The following is a 12,741-nucleotide window of genomic DNA, read 5'->3' as shown; positions in this document are numbered from 1 at the left end:
TCAGCTTTAAGGCTGGGTTCACACTCATGCGATGCGGGAACCCAGTGAATCCACTGCGGGTTCACCCATCGCATCCGAATCGCACGGCAGTTCACACTGCCATATGCGAACTGCTGGGGAGTGTCATACAACATTAACAACACCCCCATTTCAGCTCGCATATCACACTGTGAACTGACAGTTCAGACGTGAATCGGATTGCATAAGTGTGAACACGCGAACATGGGATCCAATTCTGGTGCGGACCAAAAAAAGGGTCCTGAGCGTGTTTGGTCTGAATATAGTGCGATATCAGCCATACTATCTGTATGGCAAAAATCACATTGCACAGACATCGCATTTGATTTGCACGGACAGCGCACTAGTGTGAACCCAGCCTAATTCCAGGATTCTTCACCTCAATCTTCATAATGAGCCCCCAAAGTGGAACTGCTTATCCGATCCCCCCCCCCCCCCCTCCGATGCCACATTTGGCACCTTTCGGTGGGGAGCGGGTACCTGTTTTTTACAGGTACCCTGTCCCCACTTCTGCAAGACCAGACAGCGGAGAATTACATCAGCAACTTGGCCCCTCCCCTCCTCCTCTCTCCCTCCCTTTCTGCCGGGCCAGTTAGAGAGCGCAGTACGCTTCGCACATGCTCAATAGGGACCTGGCCGTGAAGCCGGATTCCCTTACTTGCAATGGCAGTGGCAGCACCCGACCAGCCGATGTAAACATTGGCTGCGGTGCCTACATCGCTGGACTCCAGGACAGGTAAGTGTCCTAATGTTAAAAGACTTTTAATTTTTAAAGTGGCGGGCGGACCTTAGGCTTTAAGTACTCGCCAATACCAATACCTATTTTTTTAATGTGGTGTGGTACTTTTACTCGTGCAAATGCTCCGATACTGAAACCAATACTGGTAGACGGATTAAGGATTAAGAAATCCAATTTTTTTTTTCAGCCTGCGGGCTGAATGAAAAAAATAAATAATCTGCGAATGTATGGCCGGCTTCAGTAAATTACGTGAATGGTGCAACAATGTGTGCATGATTTACACAGGTGTTACAGCAAGATACTGTAATACAAGTATGAGTATAGAAGTATGAATTGTGTAGCCCCCAATCTCAGCAGTTGTAGGTCTGTGGCTGAGTACAGAAAAAATAAAGGGGTAACTTAACCACTTCTTCTTCACTTAACCACTTCCCGACGGCCGTAGGACTATATACGGCCGCAGGGTGGTTCTACTTCTCTGGGGCGCCGTGTTTTTACGGCCGCCCCTTTCCGCGTTCCCCACGCGCGCTCCCGAGCACGCAGCAGGGAACTTCTGTTCTGGCCGTGTCCCTTGGACACAGCCAATCACAGATCGCCGTGAACGGAGTGGCCGTTTGCTAGGCGATCTGTGCGGCCAATGAGAGATGATCTCATATGTTTACATATGAGATCATCTCTCATTGCCGGCTCTCACAGACAGCGGTGCTGTCAGGGAGTGAGGAGACCGATCTGTGTCTCTTGTACATAGGGACACAGATCGGTCACCTCCCCCAGTCACCCCCCTTCCCCCACAGTTAGAACACTATATAGGGAATTCATTTAATCCCTTCCTCACCCCCTAGTGTTAACCCCTTCCCTGCCAGTCACATTTATACAGTAATTAGTGCATATTTATAGCACTGATCGCAGTATAAATGTGAATGGTGCCAAAAATGTGTCAAAAGTGTCCGATGTGTCCGCCATAATGTCGCAGTCGCAATCAAAATCGCAGATCGCCGCCATTACTAGTAAAAAAAAAATACTAAAAAATAATAATTCTGTCCCTTATTTTGTAGGTGCTATAACTTTTGCGCAAACCAGTCGCTTATTGCGATTTTTTTTTTTTTTTTTACTAAAAATATGTAGAATACGTATCGGCCTAGACTGAGGATAAAAAAATAAATAAAAAATTGAGCTATTTATTATAGCAACAAGTAAAAAATATATATTTTTTTTTTCAAAATTGTCGCTCTATTTTTGTTTATAGCGCAAAAAATAAAAACCGCAGATGTGATCAAATACCACCAAAAGAAAGCTCTATTTGTGAGAAAAAAAGGACGTCAATTTTGTTTGGGAGCCACGTCGCACGACCGCGCAATTGTCAGTTAAAGCGACGCAGTGCCAAATCGCAAAAAGTCCCCTGGGCAGGAAGGGGGTTTAAGTGCCCAGTAAGAAAGTGGTTAAAGGGGTTGTAAAGGTTCATTTTTTATTTTCTAAATAGGTTCCTTTAAGGTAGTGCATTGTTGGTTCACTTACCTTTTCCTTCAATTTCTCTTCTAAATGTTTTTTTTTTCTTTGTTTTCTTTGTCTGAATTTCTCACTTCCTGTTCCTCCTCAGTAAGCTGTTCTGGCTGACTAACACCCAACCAGATGATGGTGGAAAGCTTACTGAGGAGGAACAGGAAGTGAGAGATTCAGACAAATAAAATAAAACATTGGGAAATCAAAGGAAAAGGTAAGTGAACCAACAATTCACTAGCTTAAAGGAACCTATTTAGAAAATAAAAAACAAACCTTTACAACCCCTTTAAAAAAGTATTGACATTTTCCTGGTCAAGACTATAATTATTTTTTTAACGGAGAAGTGTCAGACAGACAATCTTAATTAATAATAATAATAAATGACTGCTCAGTGCTGGCCTATCGGTACTGATTAGTGTTTTTAATCAAGCGCCAAGTACTTAGAATTCCAAGAAAAAGCAAGTGTAATAAAAGTAATAAAGATGAGACAACATGGGAGGGGTGGAGGTAACAGGCCACATAAAGGCAAAGTTCATGCAGATATGATTCACAATCTTCTTTCTCGAGAATATATTGGAAAATGAAAGAAAATACCTGATTGGCTGTTTTAAACAACACCCTTATTTTTTGGACTTTGTAGCACGCCACACTAAGCTGAGAGCCACTAGTGCTGTGTACCCCATAGGCGTGCACAGGTGGTGTGCCTGAGCATAACCTAACTACTACGTGTGGTGCCAATTCCCTCTCCTGGCCAGGCTTCCCCCCATGTTGCACCTCCCCCCACAGTGCTGCTGGTTACCCCCCCCCCCCCCCAGCTGCTGTGGGGGGATGTTTGAGGATGGACAATGGGGAAGGGGATGGTAAATATGTCAATATGCCTTCCTTTTCTAAATGAACTCAGTGAACACACTCACTGTGTTCATTCATATCATAACCAAAGCATAGTTATGCTTGCACAGATACAAAGGGCAACGCCAACTTGCATTTAAAACAATCCAGTTTTCCTTATTATATTATGATTTTTAACTGGAATTTGTTTATAAATTAACTGTAGTTCAACTTTAATGGAAGCCAGAAAATGTAATGCAGTGCAGTACCCGACTATAGTGTTACCTAGCTGTTATACTGCAAATGTATACGAGTAGAAATATAATTTTAGGGCCATACAAGAGATGATCAGAGACTGCAGACATGATACAAGAGATGGTCAGGGACTGCAGATACAAGAGATGGTCAGGGACTGCAGATACAAGAGATGGTCAGGGACTGCAGATACAAGAGATGGTCAGGGACTGCAGATACAAGAGATGGTCAGGGACTGCAGATACAAGAGATGGTCAGGGACTGCAGATACAAGAGATGGTCAGGGACTGCAGACATGATACAAGAGATGGTCAGGGACTGCTGACATGATACAAGAGATGGTCAGGGACTGCAGACATGATACAAGAGATGGTCAGGGACTGCAGACATGATACAAGAGATGGTCAGGGACTGCTGACATGATACAAGAGATGGTCAGGGACTGCAGACATGATACAAGAGATGGTCAGGGACTGCAGACATGATACAAGAGATGGTCAGGGACTGCAGATACAAGAGATGGTCAGGGACTGCAGATACAAGAGATGGTCAGGGATGGTCAGGGACTGCAGACATGATACAAGAGATGGTCAGGGACTGCAGACATGATACAAGAGATGGTCAGGGACTGCTGACGTGATACAAGAGATGGTCAGGGACGTAATACAAGAGACTGTAAGAAACTTTGAACATGCTATAGGAATTGTTGAAGACTGGGAACATGCTTCAGGGGACATTGACTGGAGACATATCACGTAAAACTGCTAGAAATCACTACTATAATAGGGCAATAGGGAAAAACTGATTTGTGTCTGCAGCGGCTTAAGGGCCACACAAGGATCCTGGGCCACTGGTTTGGCACCAGGGCTATGACTGAATGAATGAATGTGATCTTTATATTAGTGAGTTAGTGATCGGTAACTCCAGATCAGAGCAACCTGTGCTTTGCACCAAGGTCAGTCCACACAAAACTGATACTTCAGGTTTTGGAGAATGCCATTGTGTTTTATTACATCCTTTACTCAGTGACTCTTATTGTACTTCCAACTACTACCTACCTGACCTGATTGTTGTAGGTAGACTTGTCCTGCCTGTTAGAGTTCTAAAACATGAGGTGCGGAAACATGCAAAGCAAGGTGGGAACACTTTAAAGCGGAGCTCCACCCTAAAGTGGAACTCCCGCTGATCGGAACCCTCCCCCCCTCCGGTGTCACATTTGACACCTTTCAGGGGGAGGGGGGTGCAGATACCTGTCTCGGGCAGACTGCGGGCATGACGTCACCAACCCCCCCCCCTGTTGTGTTCTGGGAACACTCGGCTCCCAGTACACAGCGGGAGCCAATCGCATGCGCCGTAGGGAACCGGGCAGTGAAGCCGGAGCGATTCACTTCCTGGTTTCCTCACCGAGGATGGCGGGGGGGCAGCAGAGTGACGAGCGATCGCTCGTCCTCTGCTGCGGACGGTGCTGGACTCCAGGACAAGTAAGTGTCCTAATATTAAAAGTCAGCAGCTGCAGTATTTGTAGCTGCTGGCTTTTCATTTTTTTTTTTCAGCGCACATCCGCTTTAATGTCCAGATCCACAAGCTAAAAATGGGGGATCTGATGCTGGCTTGTGGATGCCAACTGTTTGAATCCAGGGCAGATCATCCACAGATTGAGGCATCACATGTGATTCGCACCACACTGCTGTGCAGATCACATGCGATGTCATGCGATGCAAATTCAGCCATACAAATTGTATAGCTGAATTTGCATCGCATTCGGACCAAAATCATGCAGGATCCTTTTTCGTTGTCCGCACCAGAATCAGATTGCATGGATGTAATTAGATTTCTGGCCGAATTTACAGTTCGCACTGCAATACGTGAACCAATCTGGTGGTGTCATTAACTATCTATTGACACCTGCAGCAGTTCACATAGGGCAGTGTGAACTGCCTGCAAATTCTATGTGATGCGGGAATGGGCACTGGAATGGCGCTGGTTCCCGCATGACGCTAGTGTGAAACGGCTATCACAGGTAATCACTGCATGTCTGATTACATGTGAACAGCTGCGGACCTTGTTGGTCTTTTGTTGCTTTGTATGGGGCTTAATGCCTGCAGCTGCTTGTGGAACTTGGGATCTGTCACTTAAACGTATGTGTAAACGAGGCCTAAAAGCAGCATCTGTACGCATTCACACTATATGAATAGCTGCAGTCAGAACAGCCAACCCTGGATGCAAGCGGTCTCTATCTAGGGCCAGTCAACAGCCCTATTGCCATTGAACAACCTGTATGAGTGCTTGAACGTGGACAGTGGTGGCACCAGCCATTGACTTATACAGGGTACCAATCTGTCCTCATGGCTGCCAACTACGGGTGTATGCATAGGGTAAAGTTTAGCTGCTGCAGATTTTGGTCAGCAGAAAAGGTAATCCTCAGTATGAAGGAGCCCTTGATAAAAACTTTAGTACTATATATTTGCTTCTACTGTTCCTTACATAAATCCACTAATGACAGGCAATCACAGGAGGTGTGGTGTGGCACTGCCACACATCTGTTTCCACGTGACACCAAAAACATGATACGTCCAGCCCTCAGTCACACATGAGTAGAGTGTATTTTCTTATTGAACTGCTCTTGTATATGTAAATGAATGTTTTTAAAACATGTTACAACCTTTGTGCAAGAGGTTTTGCACATGTATAAAGCTCCAGGCGTTTATTTCCTGTGCCAGGCAAGGAGGACGAGGAGCTCTAGAGGAGGAAAGCATTTGTTTAAATTTATTGTAAACCTTCGATTTTTTTTTTTTAAAACAAACATGTCATACTTCCCTCCACTGTGCAGCTCGTTTTGCACAGTGTGGCCCTGATCTTCGACTTCTGGGGGTCCCTCGGCAGCTCTCGCGACTCCTCATCAGATAACCCCCTAGAAGAAGTGCTCTCTGGGGGGTTACCTTGCAGGCGCGCACCCCAGTCCATAGACACGAATGCCGGACTCGGCCCCACCCCGCGTCATTGGATTTGATTGACAGCAGCGGGAGCCAATGGCTGCGCTGCTGTCAATCTATCCAATCAAGAGCCGGGACCCCGTGCAGAGAGGGACAGCGCTTCTCCGCCGAGAGAAATACATGGCTGAGGTAAGTAAAACAGGGGGGGGGGGCTGTTGGGTCGGTCACTGACAGAATTTTTTTCACCGGTGAAAAAACACGAGGCTGGGTTCACATATCTGCAGCTCCGGTTTGCATTTCGGAGTCCTGTGCGTCTTTGTTTACCGGTTCCGGTGCGAATTTCCCCCTGAATTTGTACCTGAACCAGACCTAAAAACGCACAGGACCCTTTTCAAAACTGTACCGCAGCCACCCCAGACATGTGTGAACTCGCTCCATTGAAAGCCAGTCACACTCACATGTTATGCGAATTGGATATGGTTAAAAACACATCCAATTCGCATATATGTGAACCCAGCTTAAAGGATAAGTTCATGTTTTAATAAATAAATAAGGCCGTTCAGGTCCGCCTGTCAGTTTATTCGGCGGACCTGAACGGGCACTCCATACAGGTCTATGGAGCATCGGATGTCAGCGGTGACCATGTCCGCTGACATCCGATCCGCTAAAATCGATACGTCGCCAGATCGGATGAGATCTGATGAAAACGGACATGCTCAGTGAGCAGAGAGGGACCTGTCATCCGCCGACTCTTCGGAGATCAACGGAGAGATCTCCCGCTAAGCTGGCGGATGCCGCTAAAGGATCCGTCCCCATGTGGAAGGGGCCTAAATGCACATCTTTTTGCAGGTACAAAAATGTACATTCATTTATTTTTATTGGGAGCCTGCAAAGCATTGCACTCATGATGAGCAGATTGTGTGTGCTATGCAGGGCTCTTGCAGACTGTGTGTGAGCTGGGTGCCCGTAGAAGCTTTCAGTTAGACCCCTTTCACACTGGTAGCGCAGCCGCGTTAGCGGTAAATCGCTGCTAGCTTTAGCGGTGCTTTACCGGTGCTCTGCGGGGTGCTTTTAACCCTAAAGGAGTTAACCAGGGGTTAAAAGCACCCGGAAAACACTGCTGCTGAAGCGCTTTGCAGGCGCTTCGGCAGCACTGCCCACTGATTTCAATGGCGGGGGTTGGTTTAGGAGCGTGCTCCCCCACGGCCCCAAAGACGCTGCTTGCAGGACTATTTTTTTTCTGTCCTGCAAGCGCACCGCCCCAGTGTTCTGGCACTCTGGCTTTCACACTGGGGAGCCTTGAGAGTCGCTTTTCAGGCGCTATTTTTAGCGTTGAAATGCCTGAAAAGCGCCTTCAGTGTGAAAGGGGGCTTACACACTGACAGGAACTTTCAATGAACTACCACAGTGCTTGGGGGGAGGGGGGCATGGAGGCAGTTGTAGCACTAAAATGTTAGACCCCTTTCACACTAAGGCGCTTGAAACTGCTTATAAAATGCCAAGTGCTTTTGCAGAGCTTTTCACTTTGCGGCGTTAGTGAGAAAGGGGTCTTACATATTCACCCTGAATATAGGTGTAACATGTGACATGTTAGAAAAGGTGAACTTATCCTTTAAAGAGGACGTAAACCCTGATGGGTTTTACTTCCTCTATGTTTCCCTGCAAAGGTAAAGCATAATGGGCTACTATGCATCGCATAGTAACCCATTATGTGACACTTACCTGCAGGAGAAGCCCGCAATGTCACTGTCTTCCACGCTGGCAGCGAGCGTCCATTCTTCAGCCCTCTTTCTCTGGGGGCCACGAACTCTGGCTCTCTGACTGGCCCTGTGCTTCAGCTCTGTGACATGTGCGGGAGCCGCCTTTAACGGCATGACTCCAGGCAGTGTTGCCAACCTACAAGATTGAAATGTACTGGCACGACACACAAAATTTACTGGAAATAGCCACGTTTTTACTGGCATTTCACAAAAGTTACTAAATTACATTTTAAGGTGCAAATTTCAATATTTAGGCTACAAACAAGTACGCTAGGCAAATAGCAATGTGATTTAAGGTAGATATTAAGGTAAAAAAAAACATATTTTTGTTATTTTCGATATAATTAGGGCAAATTATTTAGTCACATCACCCCCTGCCTCCATCCCCCTCTGCCACCAACACCCCCTGCCTTCTCCCCCCTCTGCAGTGCCACAATCTTCCCAAGCCTCCAATCTCCCCCAGGCCCCCTGCCTCCAATCACCCCCTGCCTCCATCCCCCTCTGTGGTGCCATGAATAACCCCTGTCTCCATCCCCCACCCTCTGCGGTGCCACCATCCCCCTCGGCGGTGCCACCATCATCCCCTGCCTCCAATCACCCCCTGCCACTAACACCCCTGCCTCCAATCTCCCCCTGCCTCCATCACCCTCTGCGGTGCCACTGCAGCCACTATCACCCCCTGCCTCAAATCACCTCCTTGCCTCCAATCTCCATGCGCAGTTCCAAGCTGAACCGATCCCGGGTATTTTTACTGGCCCATTCCCGCAACCACAGACATTTACGAACGGGGGGAAAAAGTGCCTGTTTTTTATGAACTGTCCATAAAAATACGGACGTTGGCAACACTGACTCCAGCTTGAAACGGCACAGTGTGCCCTGTCTCGGAGATATTTGCAATTTCCAAGAGCGATGCCTTCAACGGCGCATGCGCCGTCTTAGGCATCGCTTGGGGCAATTGCAAATATCTCAGAGACCGTGTAGGTCTCGGAAATATTGCAAACACCTACAGGTAAGCCTTAATCTAGGCTTACCTGTAGGTGTAAGTTGGCCCTGAGTGTTTACTTCCTCTTTAAAGAGGATGTCCGCTGAAAAAAAAATATTAAAAGCCAGCAGCTACAAATACTGCAGCTACTGACTTTTAATATTAGGACACTTACCTGTCCTGGAGTCCAGCATCGTCCACAGCAGAGGACAAGCGATCGCTCATCACTCTGCTGCCCCCCCCCCCCCTGCCATCCTCGGTGAGGGAAACAAGAAAGTGAAGCGCTCCTGCTTCACTGCCCGGTTCCCTACGGCACATGCGCGAGTCGCGCTACGCCTGTCGATTGGCTCCCGCTGTGTACTGGGAGCCGAGTGTTCCCAGAACACAACGGGGGGGGGGGGGTACGGGAGGTGACGTCATGCCCGCAGTCTGCCCGAGACTGTGTGGCCGGAAGTGGGTGCAAATACCTGTCTTTAGACAGGTAACTTCACCCCCCTCCCCCTGAAAGGTGTCAAATTTGACACCGGAGGGGGGAGGGTTCCGATAAGCGGGAGTTCCACTTTAGGGTGGAGCTCCGCTTTAAGTGCAGAGAGGCATGCGTGTTTACAGGCACTCCCATTGAAGTCTTTGGGGCCAAAAACACCTGAGTATATCAAAAATACGCTCCATGTGTGCGTGCAAGAGCCTGCATACTGACTTTCATTCCTGGGACCCCCTGCAACCATGTACAACTGCCCATTGAGATACATTAGAAGAAGAGGTAGCTGTAAGCAGTCGTGCGCCACAGGTTGTGTAAAGCAGCTACATATGCACTGAAGCATGCTCTGAATGCAGATAGCGTACATTCAGAGCATAGGGCCAGTGCGTATGCGGATACTTTACGCAACTCCTGGCGCACAACCACGTACAGCCACCTCCCAACGAGCAACTGTTCATGGTGGTAGCAGCGGGTCCCAGACATCGGTAGGCAGGCTCTGCACAGCTCTATGCATGCAGCCAATATAGCTCATATACGTCTTTGACTGTGCGGCGCCGAGTGTACAAACGACTGTGCGCTGAAAAGTGAACAAGCACAATTACACACAATGGCAGTCCGAGTGTTACGCCCAGTCAGGTGTAAGGAAACACCACAGAGTGCTCATGTGTGAATGGGGGCCAGAACTTTATTTATAAACAGCAGCACAGGATAAACAAGGAAGCTGAGGAGGAATTCTATTCTCCCTGGCAGCCAGTTCTTATAGCATTACTCTGCACTCTAATGACTTCCACCTTCCCCCACTTCTCCTCATCATCTCCCTTTTTTATAGTCAAGGGCACAACAGCATTCACACACTACACTATTCCTAAAGCAGGCCCCGCCCCTCCGTACACGTCACGCACCCAACCCCCAAACCCGCTCTGAGAGCACATGACGGCGTCTGCACAGAAAGTAGGTAAAAGGTCGCGCGCTGTGATTGGCTGGCCTGGACGGAACGTGAATCAATGGAGGAGAGGAAGGTTCTCTTTACAATGGAGACCACCAAACAGCATGTGATAGGACAGGCTGAGCCAGAGATCCTTCCACTGTGAATCAGATCTAGATCATAGCGATAGGGTTCTAGAGAGTACAAAGGATTCGTGGGCAGCAAAGCTTGCAATCTAATCCACGCTGACATGAAAGTGAATTTGAAAAATCTATCCCCTGTAATCATTTCCCTACACAGGATGGAGGCAGCAGAATGTATAATAATCCTAAAACATAATCCTCAGCTTTTAGATTGTAAGCTCTAGGGCGCAGCCCCCGCCCAACCCATCTTGTATTATATTCCATGATAACAGTGCCGTCTCCCTTTATATCGTAAAATGTTTGCGCTATATAAATCCATAATAATCAGGACTATATCCCATGTATGAACGAACGGCGTGCAACGTAAGGCTACGTTTGCGCTTGTGTGGCGCATTTGCACGTATACGTCGCGGGTACAGCAGCCCATTCATTTCAAATGAGAAAACGCAAGTTCAATAAAAATCGCGCCGCTACTGAATTGCATGGTGCTGCGACACTGCACGTTTTTCTGATGCAAGAACGAATGGTAACCCATGCGCCTGCTAAAGAGCAGCGCGTTTTGGCTGCGGGTCGGGAACGCGCAAGGTTTTGTGAGCGTTCGCGACCCGCACAAGTGTGGGCATTTAAGAAAATAAAACAACAATACAAAATATTAACATAGCAATATTTTTAGATGTAAGAAAACAGAACTGTAACATTTTTGGAGGCCCTGATGTCTAATGTATCACAGGCACTGCAACACATAAAATAAAAATAAAACAACAATACAAAATATTAACATAGAAATATTTTAAGATGTAAGAAAACTGTAACATTTTTGGAGGCCCTGATGTCTAATGTATCACATAAATGTAACAATATCAAAATAGAAAGTAACAAAGAAAAAGGACATTTCTGCAGGTCCTGAATGAATTGGCACCATACAATGAACGTGATAACTGGCATTGTGCAACTAGCAATATGTGGTTACCAATAGCAACCAGATGACCGCCGTCTTGTCTAAGGAAGGGCCCGTTAATGTGGTTACCAATAGCAACCAGATGACAGTTGTCGAAGGAAATGCCCTTTAATGTGGTTACCCATAGCAACCAGGTGACAGTTGTCTTGCCTAAGGAAGGGCCCTTTAATGTGGTTACCCATAGCAACCAGATGACCGCCGTCTTGTCTAAGGAAGGGCCCGTTAATGTGGTTCCCAATAGCAACCAGATGACAGTTGTCGAAGGAAATGCCCTTTAATGTGGTTACCCATGGCAACCAGATGACCGCCGTCTTGTCTAAGGAAGGGCCCGTTAATGTGGTTCCCAATAGCAACCAGATGACAGTTGTCGAAGGAAATGCCCTTTAATGTGGTTACCCATGGCAACCAGATGACCGCCGTCTTGTCTAAGGAAGGGCCCGTTAATGTGGTTACCAATAGCAACCAGATGACAGTTGTAGAAGGAAATGCCTTTTAATGTGGTTACCCATAGCAGCCAGGTGACAGTTGTCTTGCCTAAGGAAGGGCCCTTTAATGTGGTAACCCATAGCAACCAGATCACAACAGCCCAGTCTTGTCTAATGAAAGCTCCCTTAAAGTTGCCCATAGGAATAAGATGACAGCTGTCCCTTGCGGTCTGATGACAGATCACAGGTTGCGGCACATTTCTCGTTGATGAAGACCCTGGCAATGCAAGGGTTACTCATCCCAATGACCGGCGACAACTACATCATCACCATGGGTGACACCGGTATAAAGTTGCATGTGTGGCATGGTCCTCCTGTATTAGCAGATGGGAGAAAAGCAAACAATACAATACCCAGGGAAAAGGATGCAGGGTTAGAAGTTGCTAGAATGGAAGCATGTGTTACCTGCCTGTGCTCTCCTCTTGATAAGCCTGAGCTCTGCAGATCTCCAAGCCTCTCTGCCCTGCAACCCTCACAGAATGGAAAGTCAGCCCTCCCCCGCCCTGCGCCTTCCTACAAGAGGGAGGGACCTGCATTGTTTCCTCACACACACACACTACACAAGCTGGAGCTTCCTAGCTGGCTGCCATGGAATTTCATTCAAACCCACAAGTGGCAGGCGATGCTGAGGAAATCGCTGGCGTCGTTGCCATCATTTCAATATTTCACTTTGGACTTCCTGCTTGAGACGATAACGCAGAACAGACGCGTTAAACACCTCAAGGGGCCAGTTCACACCA

At 47.4% G+C, this 12,741-nt stretch overlaps 1 protein-coding gene across 2 annotated transcripts in view; it reads right to left on the bottom strand.

Annotated features, from left to right (window-relative positions):
• Positions 1-12,503, bottom strand: part of CPT1A (carnitine palmitoyltransferase 1A) — a 109,372-nt gene extending 96,869 nt beyond the window's left edge. For both annotated transcript variants that reach the window (XM_040328372.1, XM_040328373.1), the window contains exon 1: positions 12,407-12,503. The gene's annotated coding sequence lies outside the window, so the exon portion shown is untranslated. The remainder of the gene's footprint in view (positions 1-12,406) is intronic.
• Between the last annotated feature and the right edge of the window lie 238 nt (positions 12,504-12,741).

The sequence above is a fragment of the Rana temporaria genome, chromosome 11 (genome assembly GCF_905171775.1).
Source record: "Rana temporaria chromosome 11, aRanTem1.1, whole genome shotgun sequence".
Lineage (NCBI taxonomy): Eukaryota > Metazoa > Chordata > Amphibia > Anura > Ranidae > Rana > Rana temporaria.
Note: the sequence above shows the minus strand (reverse complement) of the source record. Positions and strands in the feature narration are given on the sequence as shown.